The sequence below is a fragment of the Zophobas morio genome, unplaced genomic scaffold, assembly GCF_036711695.1.
Source record: "Zophobas morio isolate AGI-343-1 ecotype UQ-CSIRO unplaced genomic scaffold, CSIRO_AGI_Zmor_V1 ptg000191l, whole genome shotgun sequence".
Classification (NCBI taxonomy): domain Eukaryota; kingdom Metazoa; phylum Arthropoda; class Insecta; order Coleoptera; family Tenebrionidae; genus Zophobas; species Zophobas morio.
In genome coordinates this window covers 81,775-98,994 of record NW_026972295.1, presented here as the reverse complement: position 1 = coordinate 98,994, position 17,220 = coordinate 81,775, and positions in this window count along the sequence as shown.

Genomic DNA, 17,220 nt, shown 5'->3' with positions numbered 1-17,220 from the left:
TGTCCATGCCCGCTCTGCTTGATAATGCTGTCGCCGTTTTCGAATCGCACTGAACATGGTTCACATTATTGCCACGACAACTCGTGAAGTCACGTACCGCACCGGTCGGCACTTATCTGCTAACATCGACGTCTTATTCGGGTAGCCATGTGTTGTCGCAGAACGCCGAAGATAAACTTGCGCTTAATCGACTTCAAAGGCGACTAGAAAAAATCTAATGGCCCATTTTAACAATAATGGGAGAGCAAACTGCATCGAATATCAGAATCCGGCAGCAGTCACTTCTCCTTTGGAAATTTGTTAAAAGGATCAAAGAGCCACTACTGCTCCTTCGTGAACGAATTATAGCGGCCGAGAGTGATGGAGATAAAGCTACGCTTTAAGCCAATGTCCTTGCTATCCAGAATGTACTATTGATTGCTATACTGCTAATGATGATGCGTTTCCCTCAGCTATGCTTACCCCTCCCTGTTAACTGCGAACCACTTAATGACGAGGTGCAGGCAATCGTCAAAGCGCTACCTAAACAAAAAGGGCCTGGCCGGATGATCTCACTAATGAGATACTGAAGAAAAATGCCATTAATAGGGATGCACTATCTTTACCTCCTTATAAAATCTTCGAAGCTCCTTGGCGTCTTTCCGATTCCATGGAGACGGCGACCATTGAGATGCTACCAAAAATACTTAAACCGGAATCAGCATTAGCAAGTACCGGCCCATCAGCCTACTGTCAGCGGCCGGCAAAGTGGGTGAGTCGTATTACTACGCCGTCTTAAAGAGGTTGTTGACGCTCGGAAATTTTTACCGGAGTTTCAATTTGGATTTTGGCAAGGGAACTCTACGGCCCAGCAGCTCCTCTGCTTAACTGAATGAATCATTCGCGCTTTAAACCATGAGAAGCCAACGGGCGCTGTCTTCCTTGCCGTTGAAAAGACATTTTATCAAGTTTAGCATGAAGACCTGCTGCACAAACTGCGCTCATTCCGCCCCTCGGGGACTTCAAACGTGCTGAAATCATATATGAGTGGTCGCGTCTTCCGTGTGCGAGTGGGTGCTCCCCGGTCGCCGCTTCGAATCTCTGACGGCAGGGCCCCTCAGGGGTCACTTCTTTTGCTTCTTATTTGCAATTTACATGAGAGACGGACGTGCCCTTACCGTCCGACCACACACACTAATCGCCCTCTACGCTGAAGATACGACCGTATCCTCTTCAAAGTCTCCCGCCTCGCTATGCAAGCATCTACAACAGCGCTATCTTGACGCCCTTGTTGTCAGGTGCCGTGATTGGAAGGTTACTATAAATGCGATGAAGAGCAAAGTTATATTAATTTTAGAGAAACGCGTCCTTTTTTTGGTGCCCTTAACTTTTAATGGTATGAAGATTCCATCATCGACAAAAAATTTTCCTGGCGGCCTCACCCTGGACTACGTAGTGGAGAAGGTCGTGGCAGCAAGCAAGGCGCTTTATCCTTTACTTTGCGGAAAGAGTGAGTTTTCTCTGCGAAACAACGGCAATTGTATTTGTCGTATATCCAGCCAACGATGACATACGCGCCTGATGCTTTGACCTACGACCACTGCGATAGTCGGCACTTCAAATGCGACAGAACAAATTGCTGCGTGTTCTGATAAAGGCACCGCGATTTGTACGAAATGATGCTCTTCACCGGTCCTTCAGTTGGAACCCTCAAACATTGTCTTCGAACGCCATGCCGTGGTTCTTTACAAGAGGCTCACCAGGCACACTAATCGCCTGCTGATGAGCGAACTAATTTACGAGCCTTGGGACGGAGCACGTTAATGCCGCCCACGTGAAGCGCTTAAGCGCTAATTTTTATTTTTTTTTTTGTTAATTTTAAAAATTAATGACATTCTGAGTGCTTTTGTGATATATTTGCGTCAACTCCTGTTTGAAAGCTCGAATATTCGAATTTTTTAACTCGATCGAGCACCATGGGCTGTCATTAATAAATAAATAAATAAATAAAAGTCAACAATATTTTTGATAATTTGACTTTGCAGTTAGCAGTAGAACACTCCATCGGTGTATCGAAAACATTTAGGTTTATAGCAGTGGTTTCTAACTGGTGGTCAGTGAGACATTAAAAAGTCGTCCGCGTGTTCAACATTAAAATTAACTAATAAATGGACGGTAATGTCAGTTTCAAATGTAAGCGGTTGAAATTAGCATTGAGGCGAGCATTGGGCAGAAGACACAAACTATCTAAACTCTGTTTTAAAAGCACGGGTGTAGACTATAAGAAAACGACTAATTGTTTAGCCACCAAGTGGAGCTCGTGCCCAGTGAGAGGTCTAAATGCGCTGTGAATGTAATTTTTCAATTTGAAGTTCAGAGGTGAAGTGGGAAAACTATGTGGTTAACAGTTTTGTTTTTTATAAAATGAAACCACTGAAGAGAAAAAATATGCAATGATAATATTAAGTTTGGATCCACCGCAATTGAAGTCAGTTGACAAACACGACCTCACTATGTGATATGTGCCTCCGTTCTTAACAATGAAGCGTTAAAATCCGCAAAGTTGGTATGTCAATTAAAAAAGCGTTTTAATTTAACTGATCTTCCATAATAATCAGCTGGAAAATTAGATGACCTAAAAAAAATTGCGGAGACCAGTGGTACAAGATTTGCGTCATCTTAGAGTGCACTGACTGCAAGCTCAACTAACTGCAAATTAAAAAAAGCACATGCATTGTGAAACATTAGTGAAACCTTGCCTGCTAAAAGAGGTGGAAGAAGTTTTCGTGTGCAGATCCAAAAGAAAATTCAAAAATTTCAGCTATGGAACCATATGTTAAAAGTGCGTATTGAAAAAATGTCGAACGATACTGATGTATACTATGGTAAAAGATAAAATTTGAAATTATTTTGCTTTAAAGTGCAACAAAAATACCGATGTAGCACGGTGTTACCAAGAGGATGAGGATAACGCAATTAAAGACGGTCTATTAATAAAGGAGCACATGAAACTACATAAAAAGGAACGGGTGTACTGAAAATAATGAGGTTATTAAAAAAAAGGTATTCTGTGGGGAAAGCCGCCCAGGTCCTGTGCGGATGAAGCTCCCGCTATACTAGGATCACGCTCCTGTCTAGCAACACTGGGAAAGAAAAAATAGAAGAACAGTAACAACACATTGTATAATCCACCGCCAGTCGCTAGCATCAGAAACGTTGCTAAAAGTGGGCGAACACCTTGTAACTGGCGATAACATTGGTTAATGCACTCAAAACAGTGCGCTTAATACACGTACTTTATGAAAATATGCTTTGATATCTGGACTACGAGAAGGAAACACTACTTTTTTGTAAGGAGGCTCGTTGGGTGTCGAAAGAAAACCTCTGGGGAATAGTAAACGAGCTGTGGAAAAAGTTACGCAATTTTTTAATTGATAAAGGGATAACCGATTTGTTAGAGCAGTTTTGTAAATCAAATTAAAGTAAGCTTAGCCACTGAAGCTCAAAATTGTGGATAACAATGGTAGTTAGGGTAGAACACCTATGAAAAATCTTATAGGTAAATAGCTGGCTTTAGAAATTAGAACGGTAGTATTTTATCTTTCTAAAAATAACTCCTCGTAGTAAAGTTAATGTACAAATTTTAAATAAACTAGCTTATTTATTAACTCCCTATTAAACAAAATAACTAACCAACAGTCTAGACATGTTAGCTTATTTTAGGACCAAAGTAGAACGACAAAAAAGTTAAAGTAAAGACTAACTTCTTTCTATTACGCTTTGGTCCCAGGAAAGTCAGATATTTTGCTAGTCAAATTATAGTGTTTCATTTTACTTAAAACCTGCCTCAGCTAGTAGACTTTGAGCTTAAAAGTTCGAGCAAAGTCTCCTTGAGGTTACAAAGGCACCCTTCTTTAATAAACATGATTGCCTGCTTTTTAACTTGAATTGGTAAATTGTTACATTAGCAAATTATTTTTATTCGATTGGCCTTTATACAACTTAACAGGTTTAGACCTTATTCAGTAGAGGTTGATTTAACTTCCAAGCCAAGTTTATCATTTCTTCCTTGCTAGTATTCCTTGATTTAGAGTTAGATCAAAAAGTGCTTGTATCTATAGAGAGTTAACAACAAATTAAAGGAATTTAGCACTTGAGCCAAGAAGATTGACTGAGTTATTTCATTCTAACAACTAACTATTAAAGAAGATAAAAATTCATTATTACAGAAGGTTTATCTGATCAAAATAAAAATAAATAAAGTAATAAAGTAACATTGTGCCGCAGAAGGTCAATCCCGTTTATTAGTTATTTGTACTAATTAACTCAACTAACCAGGCGACTACGTAGGAGGATTATAAACTTAGTGGGTCTTATTATGACGTTAACTCCCTCGTGGAGCATTGGCTGAGCTAATTTTGCTCATTATAGATAGATGAATTCCTCAATTGAGCTGTTTACATGAATGCAATATTAATTTGCTTAAGTTAAATTATCATTTATCATTAGCTAATTAAAAAAAAAACTTTAACCTCATTTTGACACTAACAGTTCATTAACTGTGAAATCCAATGTGCCATGATTATGGTACCTTCGCGAAACCTAAGTGTCACCAGGTTGACTTCGTACTTAGGAGAGTCGAGCCTTTTTTGCGCTCTTACCAGATATGTGTACATTTTAGATGACTTTATAGCTTATACAAACCAATAAAACACAACCGACCTGGTTAATTTTAGACACGTCTAAAATTAACCAGCTCGTTTTGGCTATGTTGCACTCTGTTACAACTATAAAGTTTAGGTAAATTAACATAATTTGCTTTAAAGCATTAGTACTCTATTATTAGCTATCTTAGAAATGGTTCAAATGAAATAAAGTAAGATGAAATCAAATAAATTGTAATAATTAATTGTTAACTAGTGTTTGAGTGAAACAACGCGACCTAGATTATTAACACCACGATGATTCTAAAATTTCATTTTTAACCAAATCAGAAAGTGATAAATGTCTTGCGCAACGTATACTAGAGTTGCCTTTGTGTGTGTAGATTCTTTGTAATTTTACACATAAAGAGCTATGGAAATCAATATGTTTACTATTAGTATGTTGACGGAAGCAATCAAATTCTGCAGGTGCTTCGGCTTTTTACCAATTCCCTGTGGACTAGTAAACTACACTATTTAGTAAGTTACCCACCAAAGGTCAATCCGAATAAAGCGACAACCAGGGCGGTATCGCATAAATATATAGTACCAGTACCTAATAATCTTTATACTAAACACACTATTCCTACTGATCAGATAGAACAAAGCGTCTGCTATACACTAGTACAAGTGTACATTTCACTAGAAATTTCAATTGTGAATTATATTCTAATACTAATGGTTCTGGATTAAACATAGATCTTAGGTTAACATTACTTATTGTAAAGCACTTGTTGCTAAGCATTCGCCCGCAAATATTCTATACTAAGTAATAGCCACTGTACAAATTAGTTGTTTTCGAGTACTATTTAATAGTGTCAAGTAACTACGCCAGCTCAACCTAACCAATCAGGTTCCAAACCGCTTCGGTTGGTAATGCTGGTATTCAATGTGTAGAGGACGCAACAGGTAGATAGTGGGTTCTATTTGTATGGTAGTGCTGTTTCCTTTATAGAGTCATCTAAAGTGTACCCTTGCTCACGGCTATAAAGATAGATTTCAACACGAGTTTATAGACTTCCCTCAAGCAGCTTAGAACTGGACACAGCCGATCTTAGACTTAAGCTTTACAGGCAATTCAAAACAGCTATGAAAGGTGTTGAAAACCTAATGGATAAATTGCTCCTTCGTCCATTATTAACATAAACGTGCCTTTATTTTCAAATAACTAACTTAATATTGACATTATTATGGCAACCTTTCGAATACTTTGACTGCCGCGAGATACGCGTTGGCGATCCTTTAAAGAAACATTCTAATGTCAACGGCAAGAGGTTGCACAACAGCAGAAATAAATAGACAGTTGACGAAAGGCTAACTCGGTCTCAAAGAATACGAGCATGAATGAAATGATAAACTTTGCTTGGAAGTTAAATCAGCCTTAAATATAGAACCTTAGAAATTCGACGTGGGGCTACCTTAGTATTCTCTGACAACGACACTTTAATTAAATTATAATTTTTATTATATTTAATTTAAAATTTTAATTTAATTATTAAATTTAGTTGTTATTAAATTAATATGTCTTAACACGGCCGACCTATATTGTAGACATTATTTTAAACACTTAATATAACTTAATTAGCAACAAGATTCGGGTAATACAAAAGTGGAAGGTTGCACAACAAAATTCATGCGTTTATTTGCAAACTCGATTGAAGCAACATATTATTTGGCGTTTCCGACGCTCAAAAATTTTATTAAAAACAAAAATTAATCGCATATCATATTTTAAGTTTAACAAATGTTATACACCATTTTTACAAACTTAAAAAGGGGTTTACGAGGTAGTTTCCGAAAGTCAACGAAGTTGAGACGCAAACTGTTCGAATATTAATGCAAAACCCTTTCAATGTCGAGGTAGAGGAGCCTCCTGCTCAAATTCAGAAGTCATTAAATTACAAAAATCATAACAACTACAAGGATACGTTCGAAACAGGAATTAACTTCGAAAAGTTCTGATGCAAAAGGGCAATCTCATATAATAAGTTTCCAGACAACGCTTTGCGGTCTTGTTGTGTTTTCAGTAACTTTTTTATTTGACGGGGCATTTTCCTATCTGTTTCTGATCAAAAACAGTCAGAGGGATCTGTTAGAGCTACCGACGGCATGCGCGTGGTCTTGAGCAGTAGTGTTATTCCCAGAATTTCGTCACTAGTGAATAAAGTGCTAGCACAAAAATCATTTTTTTTTTTCAAATAAAGTTTTGCATTATTATAACACTATTTAACAACCAATAAACACATTATTGCTGATTAGATGTATTTTTCATTGGGGATCCACGGCACATCATACTCCTGCCTGGGTGGTCCGCTGCAATTTAAAGGTTGGGAACCGCTGCTTCACACTATAGTTCTTAAGACGAGAGTTCTTCAAGAAAGGCGTTGAATAGTGTTTAATTTTAAAATTAAAGAGGGAAAACTAAACCGCAAGAAAATTTTTTACGTTGAACGCCTTGAGCTAGTAAGGCTTTACACAAGCCGGATTATAAGTTGATAACATAGTGCACAAGCTTAATAAACTTGGTTTATAAGGGATAAAGAACAAGTCTCTCGTCAGGTAAATTAGAAGGTAATAACCATTACTGCATAAATGACTTTAAATTCTACACTGACATGGTGAAATATGTATGCGAATATAAAAATAGTTACGAAATTGTTTAACACTCTTTACAGGCCTAAACTTTACTCATTGGGAAGAAAAAGTTTACGCTATGAATGAGCGGGAACCAGTGAATAATCCTATGCACAGCGTAGCATTAATAAAGCGGAGCTATACTACTGTACTATACCTCTACTGGAAGTAAAGAAGATCACATTCACTAGACTAGATACACAGTTAACAATATATAAGTTGTCACAGCATCTTAATTTATTTGGCGAAGAACGCTAAAAGGCAGTAAAAAGGATTTTAAATTTTATCTCAAGAGCACAAGCTGTTACCACTTGAGGTCAAGGTAGAGTTAACTCTTCTCTGTTACTCAGGTGCAACTTATGGCTCCGAAGAAGATCATAAGTCCCGATCCAATACATTAACTGTGCCAACGACCCCCCCCATCCAATTGTTTGGGAGGCAAGGGAACAGGCAATAGTCCGAGCCTCTTTACACAGGCTGAATATATTGCTCTGTTCTAGACTATTTCATAAGCGAAATGGGCGCACTAGGTGCTACGGTAGCTGGGCTACAAAGGGAAGTCGTTAAATGATACACACGTAGATAACCAACCAAAAATACATATTAACAATCGTAGCGAGACGAAGTTATCAAGACTGATGTGAAATGTCTCAATGTCAAGGGCGAGGTTAAAAGAGGATCATTATCATTAAAGTTTTTCTCAAAAAAAAAATGTTGCCCGACTTCATAATAAAAGTATTGCTAAACAACAGTCTACCAAACTTGGTAAACAGACTTACGCACTATCAATGCACAAAACAAAAAATTGTATAATAAAATTAGATCCTAACAATACGAGACTAAATTGTTTACTCAATTTTTTTTGTTGGAAATGTTCGTTTATAACAAAAAAAATTATCTTTTTTAAAAATCTTATGTGACTTATTCATAAGCTATATTAATTTTTTAAATAAAACGCACAATTTTTTACTTGGGTTTTTTTCTTCTTTATTTTCTTTTGTAAGTCAATCCAGTTTTCCTTCATTGAACAGTTAGGATTTAAAAGCTCATTAGCCAGAAAAAACGAAAAATTAGTATACATACATTTATTTTTTCCATAAGAGCCCTAAAAATTTTAACTTAATAAACTGGTTTATTTATCAGAAGAGCCATACTCGAGAAGAGAGACTTTTAACATTATGCATTATGATACATAGCATACTTAGACAGCCAAGGGTAGCGAACTGAGTAGGCAGGTCCTCTACGCGATGCTCTACCCCGGGATGCAATATTCTTTCCTTTAAACCTCAACACAAAACAAATAAGAACAAGCTATAGTGTGTTTTCTTACCCTCTGTAAAAATATATGTTAAACGAATACAGATTTTTTTTTTAATTCTTTCACCCTCAAGTTAAAATAAATGTAATCAAAATTAACGCTTAATACCAGTATTACGCGTTTCATAAAAGAGAAAACTTCGGGACTACGCATTAAAAAAAACAATATTAAGAAACAAAAAAAAACCTAAAGATGAAAACTAGTGCAGTAGGAACAAAGACATCGATAAGTTAAGTAAAGCAGATGAAAATTAAACAATATTTGTGTTATTAATCAAGTCAGATATTTATTAAGAATTTTCAGTCAAATATAGCCTATAATAAAAATGATTTGATACACATTTTTATATAAGAACATAAATAAGAAAAATCTAACTTAGATAAATTTAAGAGCTGAAAAAAGAACATAGTCTGGCAAACCTTAACTTTGCAGAAGAGAATGTGTACTCCTTTAAATAATTAAGTTGAGTTCCTACTTATGGGGCAGAGTAACATCTCAAAAAATTAAATTCTACTAAACATGGAAACGAAAATATTGAGGGTTTGACGCGTGCGAATCTTGCTATCATGTACGTAATCAAAGAGTGCTACTAAACTGAAAAAAAATATAAATAATTTAAAACTTTTTATTGTTGCAAGTTTTTAAATAGGAGGGACCAAACCATGCTAGCAACCAAATACTCAATTTTTTAAATTTTTTAAAAATACCACCGACTTGCAGCTATTCACATAAGCAGCAGGAAGGATTTGATTCATTTATGAGGTTCTTAAAAAAAAAGAAATGATTCGAAGGTTATATTTTAAAAAGGCAGACAGCATTAGGCGAAAAAAATAGTAGGAAAAATTATAATAAACACTGATTTTTAATGATTTACTTTCTCGTTTTGTTAAAAAACACATTTAGAAACTTGGGGCACCGAATAACTGCTAAACAGACTTTAATAGATAATATTACCTACACTTAGTATATCAAAAGTGAGCTCAAATATTAAGTTGTTCAAAATTGATTACTGTAGATAATATTAGAAGTGGACCGAAAATTAGAACAGTTATGAAAACCTTTTAACTAGCATTTGTAATACTTAAGCGGTTGCAATAATAATTCGTCATAGGCATATAAAAGACGTTAAAACCAAATATTACTAAATATGTTTATTTGAAGGTTATTCTGCCCAACAGTTTACAATTATGTCCTTGAAGAGAGTTAGGACTTATAACATTATTAACTGTTTTACTTAAGGTAGTTGGATTTTGGTCATTCTATTTTTTAGTTTCTTTGTTTTTTGTTATAAACTACTTACTTAATAATGGTTTATTGTATAATTGAAAATATAGTTTTTTAATTATTAGAGCGTGAATTTCAGAAACCACACCGCAAGTTTAATACACGCATAATCCGAAATACCTGATTATAATCACCAGTTTTGTTTTAACCGATGGATGATGTGAAGCATTGGAACACGGTAGCACACATTTAATGGTAGTAATATAAATAAATGCTCGTTCTTAACAAAATATTTCATGTATTTCTTAATATTATATACTTTTTAAGCAATACCTATATATTCATTATAAAAATACACACAATAAGTTTAGGTGCAACAATTATTTATTCTTAGCATTTTTAAAAGCATTCATAGTTAAAATTTTTTTAAGTTAACTCTAGTTTGTGAAAAGATTTCTATTTTAAGGTTAGCTCTATGCCTATAGAGAAGTACTTGAAGTATATTTCACTTCAAAAAGAAATCTTGTAGCCACTATAATATTATTGGCTTATAATTTACCCATAAAAACCTTTGAAAAGCCATTTTTATACTACAGTAGTCCTCATTGAGAGGGTCGAGACGTAAAATTATTTCTGTTTTATAAACTTGCTTAGTTATGAAACATTGTAAACAAAAAAATTTGTTTATTTCTACATTAGTAGGAAAGTAGAGTTTTTAAATATATCTTGACGTAACTTGTAAAGTTTAATAGTTGAATTGGTTAGCAAAGTATTTTAGTTAACTTAATGTTTCAGCAGAAAAGGAGCTTAATAAAACATACGAGGTACCAGAGCCAAAAAAAAAGGCACGACAACGAAGAGATTAAGTAAACCTAATTTTAAATTTTCTTACAATTTACTTGTCGCCGTATTATTTATAAGGGATATAGTGTGTGGGATAATTGAGGGTATCATAAAAGTATAACTTTTAGGTATTGTTCTTTTTTATTAAAAAAATTTTTTTTTGTCTTACGTTATACCACAATGAGGACTCTTTTTAACTAACTCTAAGAATTTTAATTAATTTAATCTCATAGTTTTAAATATGTGCCTCTTAAAGTTGTATATATTGTAAGCGTTATTTAATTTATTATTTAAAATTCGGTTGGATCGAGAGTAGACTGCCTGCGTAATACAGCGCCAATGAGTAGCCTCTCCAAAATTCATATTAAAACTCTCTAAGGCTTCACATATTTCTACAAATTCTTTCAGCAAACGATGCGGAACGGTCTCAATAGTTTCGTTCTTAACCAGAAAGTAGGCTAACGGGCGCTACTTGAAAGAGGCTGGTATGGGACAGTGCGTTCCGAGTAGCATTACAAGGGACCTTGCAGAAATGCAAAGCAGTTAAGATAATTGGTCGCCACCTAGTACATCTTTATTAACGTTACCTTATTGATGCCGTCAAAGCAGGATGTGGGCGTTATTTATGGCGCTTATTTTTAAAAATTCTGCATACACCCCATGTATATTTAATTTTCTATTTAAGCTATATAAAATCACACTATACCACCAGTAGCTTATTTTCCCGTTTACGTAAGTTTATAAAATATTATAGGCTAAAAACTTAAGGGGACAAAAAAAATAATCTTCACTTGGCTAAAAAGTCCAACAAAACGCTTAATTACTGGCTTATAAATAATGCGATTGCTATTTAAGTATTTTAATTGGACAAAGCAGTAACCTACAATCTTTATGCAACTAAAATTATTTTTATCACTAGCTTCACTATGCAGTAATTAAAATAATTATTATACTTCATTTTAATTTAGTCCTGAGATTACTTTAAACTATTAACCTTCATAGAGAACCAAGGCGTATCTAAAAAAATTTGTTTTTGATAAAATATTATCAGTTTTTTAAAGGCACAGCAGCACCTAAGAAAGTGACCCAACTCAGTATTAAACAACATTATTAAGCCACTCTTCCAAGTTTCTAAAAGACCAATAGAGGGACAACTTAAACAAATTTACATAGATAAGTTTTGTCTTATTTTCCTTGTTAGTATTATTACAAAAACTCAAATACACACGGGTCGAAAGAAAAAGCGCTTCAGGCTAGTTGCTTTATTACTGTTTATCTGCGTTAATTCTATCGTTAGCTATATTTTGGAGATTCGAAGAGTCAAGTACAGCAGGTAGAGGCGCGAGGATTGTTTTGTGCCCCTATATAGTACACTACTTCTATCCGAGTTAATAAATGCGTTTGAACACCCTGGAAGCAAGAACTATATGATGAGTGATGATAGATAACACTGTTGCTCTGTTTCAAAGCCGCCTGTGTAGTCAGATTTAGTATAGGGATAGTTTAATTAACCTTGACTTTGCTATGCTATGAAACCCATCGCAGCATGATTATGATACCTTCCTGATGCAATATAGAGTTGAACGGGTTTCATTCTTCCAAATCAGCCCCAAATTCAATCAGGATGGTTTCAATTAAAGTTAGATAAGTATCGTCTGCTCTAAACCACATGCATGGCACGAGAAGAGTTCAGTAGTTTATCATTTTGAGCAGTAACTTGCACTGGACGGCAGCTTCTCTGGGTAGTTATTTCTGTTAATATTGACCACTAATCTATAGTCCTTTATTATTCTCAATTTTTATTAACTCATACTATCGTATTATTAGTATTAGTTTTAACATTGGTATTAGCGTAAACTTTATTTAAAAATATTCTGGTCTTTCGTATTTAGTAAATTATTGTATATTGTAAACAATAGCATTCGCTTTTAAGCTAAGAGTATGAGAGCAGAATTTTGTAAACTATTTATACACTGTTCTTACCGGGTTATTACCAGGAGTTTAGTATTGCAATCACAATGAAGAATTTATTTATAAACATACGGAATAATATACTTTGCTGGTTTCAGAACGTTACATATTTACCTAGAACAATAAGATTATGCTATTGAAGTATGGATCAAAACCCTGGACAAAGTATTCTGATATTTAAGTTAAGGTTGCGGTCTTTTAACTTTTGGGCTATGTGCTCAGTTTAAGTTGTCCAATCATACTTACCTACCATAATAACCCTATGGTATTTGTACCTAACTACCACGTGACGATAAATATAGTAATTCATCTCTCTTTCGTGTTTAATTTTTTACCTTACACACAAAGATTAAAATTATAAAAACACTTTAGAGAATGAAGGAGTTTGACAATCGCCTCTATACTGCCAAATTTCTCAAGGGGTTATAACAAGTTTTTTATTAAAAACAAGAGCATTTTCACTCGATATGTTAGTGCTTTTTATATATGACGCGGTTAAATATGCCGAAAAATTTTTTCTTTTAACTGAGGTTTAGTTAATAGCTAGTTTTAATTAAAAAATTATTGTTTTTTAGTAAAACCCAATTAAAGTAGCATAAACATCAACATAAACTTTCATTTAAAGTTTAAGGTTGCTTTCTTACAAATAATTAGGTATGATTTATCACAAAAATGCAAAAACGCAAAAAATGCTACTTACATTTTATTCTTAGAGATGAACATGTTAATATATAAGATTATTCAATTTTTTAATATATATAAATAATAGTTAACGTTAAGGCTAAAAAGTCCAATCGTAAAATGCATTGTGTTGATCCTTTTCTTTATATGGTTATTTATTTATTCAGCTACCGTGCTCCCGTAATTGAAGTTCCCATGTGTTATAAAATGTATCGCACTTGGCACCTTCAGATGGATCGCGAAGAAACTAATAGAACAACTTGCTATGACTTTGAAGGCTTATTAAATTCATATTACTTAGATAAAAATGTTGTAAATATCCTACCATGCTATAAACTAATGATGGTACACAGTACATTGAAATTGGATAAAGAAGAGAAGGATTTAAAAAACTGCTATGAAGTAGTCATTAAAAGAAGATGCCCACCAGGGTATATACTCGAAGGAAATGAATTTTGTCATTATGCCCCGCGAATAATTACTACTTCAAAAACTGTAGGTCGTCATAGCGTAACATGTATAGAACATGCTCAAGTTACTTGAATATAATAAAGGCCCAAGTAACATCTATAACAATATTATTTTTGCCTCATTTAAAAAAAATGAGCCTCTAAATAAATATAAGAAAGATAGAGAATTAAGTATTTTTATGTGATAGTAAGCAATAAGCCCTAGTTAGGTAAGGTAACATGATTTTAGACAAAACTATGTGATGATTATCCCACTATATAAAGTTAAGACACTGAGAGTAAATCATTACTTAAAACTATATATTGAAATGTAATTAAACTACTGAAAGCTAAAAAGTTTAGATTTCTTATATCTAGGGAAAAATAAGAAATGAAGTCCCAAGACGAAAAAATAAGGTAGGTAAATTTACATCCTAAGGCTAGACCCAATCACAAACTTGAAGTCAATCCAATGCAGAGCAGAGGTTAAAAGAAAAAGACAAAACATTAATATTATGCAATATCTAAATTATTAAATATTAAAAAAAAAAAAAAAGCGGTCTAATTTTGATTATAAAACAAGTTATATGAATAAGAAGCCTTTATTATTGGTAAAATATTTTAAAGGTAAAAGTAACAAAACAGAAAAATAAAGACGACATTAGTATTAACGCAAATCAATGTCACTGGTTAAAACTTAAAATTTTTTTGTGGTCAATTATTGACTTGGACAAATGTCCGGTCAAAATTTTCAGGCGCAGACTGCTGAATATTACTGAACTATTTTGCATTATACATTTTTTATTTCCTCTATTCTTCTTACCATACTGTTATATTGTTAATTTCTAGCTCTAACGTAACATAGAAGAAAAAGACAAGCCAAAGTTTTACTGTAATCTTTTAAAGTTCCTAAATCTCTAAAATATTTAGTATACCTAGTTAACTTAGTATTTACTTAGTCGTCCACTAGACTACTAAACTATTTTATAACTTCAACTATAACGCCCTCTAGACGTTTAGTTTTTGTTCTGGCCTTCTGGACTAAATAACCTTTATAATATCGCTGGTTCTCTAAACCAACCTAAAACTAAAACACTAAGGAGCGGTAAAAACCGAAAGAGAAAGAAATGTAGGAAAAACAGAAGAAGTAAAAAATGTACGAGTCACCCATGTGGTTTAATTTACAGTAGTTATAACTGTTATAACTTAAACTGTTTAATCTAAATTCCATAGTTACGGAGAGGGTTGAGGGGGCAGCCTCCTTTACAAATTAAAGCCTTTTGGGTCCTCTTTAATATACAAAGGCAGCGATAATGTCTTTGCGATTTAAGCGTTTAAAAAAATTTTTTAACTCAAAATTTAGAATATTACAGTCATGTAATAAATATTCTAAAGACTTTTTAATACTCGGATTTCTGAGATAGAACCAAAAAATGTTAAGGTCATTTATAATTAAAAAATTTGAGGGAGTATAGTTCAAGTCGATAGTTATTAAATTGGGGTTTCCTTCATAATGTGTGAAACATTTTTATAGCCATCCGTTTAAGGTAAACAAAAGAGGTTTTCAATTTTACATTCGTGATGTATTTGGAAATTTCACACAAACCAAGGTGCGCCTGTAAACATTCTACGGAGATTGTTTTAAAGAATATGAAGTTGATATGCAAAGTCGAGCAGTAAGACCATGAACCAGATACGTAACTAATAATAGGTCTGATAATAGCATTATATATAAGGAATTTTTTTTTTAGATTCAAATAACTTCTTTTGCATATAAGAGGATATAAAGCAGGAGTTATATTCTTAATTTTTTTAAAAAAGATAATCGGTATGAGGCTCCCAGTTAAGTCTAAAGTCAATAATAAATCCAAGTATTTTACTTGATTGCACCAAAGAAGAGATGTTTGCAATATAGTTAGAGCTTTAATTCTTCCCTTTTTGCTTTTTTCTTGAGATGACCATCACATGGCATTTAGTAGGGTTTATCGTAATTTTCCACTTTGCAACCTTTTTTCAAAATGTATAAAGAAAAGCCTGCACATAATTATTAGCTAATGCAGTTATTTCGAACTACAATGTATGACAGTGTCGTCAGTGTATAGAGCTAGGGAAACTTTGCAGGTAGGCGAGGCTTTATCGCATGTATATAGCGAGAATAATAAAGCTGATAGTAGAGAACCCTGAGGAAGCCCAGCTCAAGTGCCTGGGGACGGTCAAGTCTTCTCCTATTCATACGACAAATGCTCTATTGCGAAGAAATGGATATAGCACAACGCCAAAGGGATACTCTGGTAATTTGTTTATAATTAATTTATAAATAAGTCCTTCATGTCAACCTCTATCAAAATCTTTTGCAAAATCTAAGATACCGTAACTGTTGATTGCTTGTAAGTAAGGACTTTTGTATTGTTCTCTACAATCCTTAAAATTTGCTGTGTTGTAAAATGTCCTCCTCTAAAGTCAAATTGGTGTGGGGGGAGTAAATTTGTAAAGTTAGCGAATTTTTTAAATTTGGTGAGTATTATGGATTCAACAGTTTTGTCAACACACGAAAGTAAACTAAATGACCTACAATCTTTAGCATAGTCGCTAGTATGGTTACTTTTTGGTATAAATAGAACTTCTGATTGTTTCCATCTTGTGGGAAAGTAACCCTGATAAAAAACTGAATTAATTAGTTTTAAAAAGTACACAACAGCCATGGAAGAAGATATTTAGCATTCGATTTGGAATATCAGGGCCCCTACTTTTGTTAATTTTAATTTTATCACTTTCAGTTTGAAACCCTATGTGATTTTGCTAATGTAATATTTATATGTATACTAAGCACCTAATAGACATAATTAGTTACTCTCAGTTATTCAAATTCTAAATCCGTGTTGTAAGATAATTAAACTTTATACAGAAATAGCTGGCGCCAACACTAAAAACTGAAGCCTCGAATTAATGTAGCCTCGTCAGTTGTATGTACACATAATTTTAACTTGATAAACGGTTTTGAAAATATTAACGGGCTTTTTCTAATAATTTTTTTGCCAATGGTCCACTTCCTTAATAACTCATTTTTAACATGTTTTCTTTTCCAAGTCTATTTATTTTGGGCGGAGTACTTTTTACTTCCTTTTCTTTTCAAAACAGTACCTGTTACTGGGGTCAAAGTAGTGTCGCCAATTACGCATTTATGATACTAGTACTAACCTTGTTAGTTATTTCGATATTTCTTTTAATCTTGATGAGAAGTGGTTATTCTTTTGCCTTCGTGTAATAAAAAAATACCCTTGGCCGGAAAACGTACACAATATTTGTGCCGTACCTTAAAAAATTTTAGACCAGATTTGTATAATTATTGTCTACAACATGCACGAGATGGTTTAAATCTTAACTCTTCATTTCACTGTTCCGTAATTTCTCGTAACGT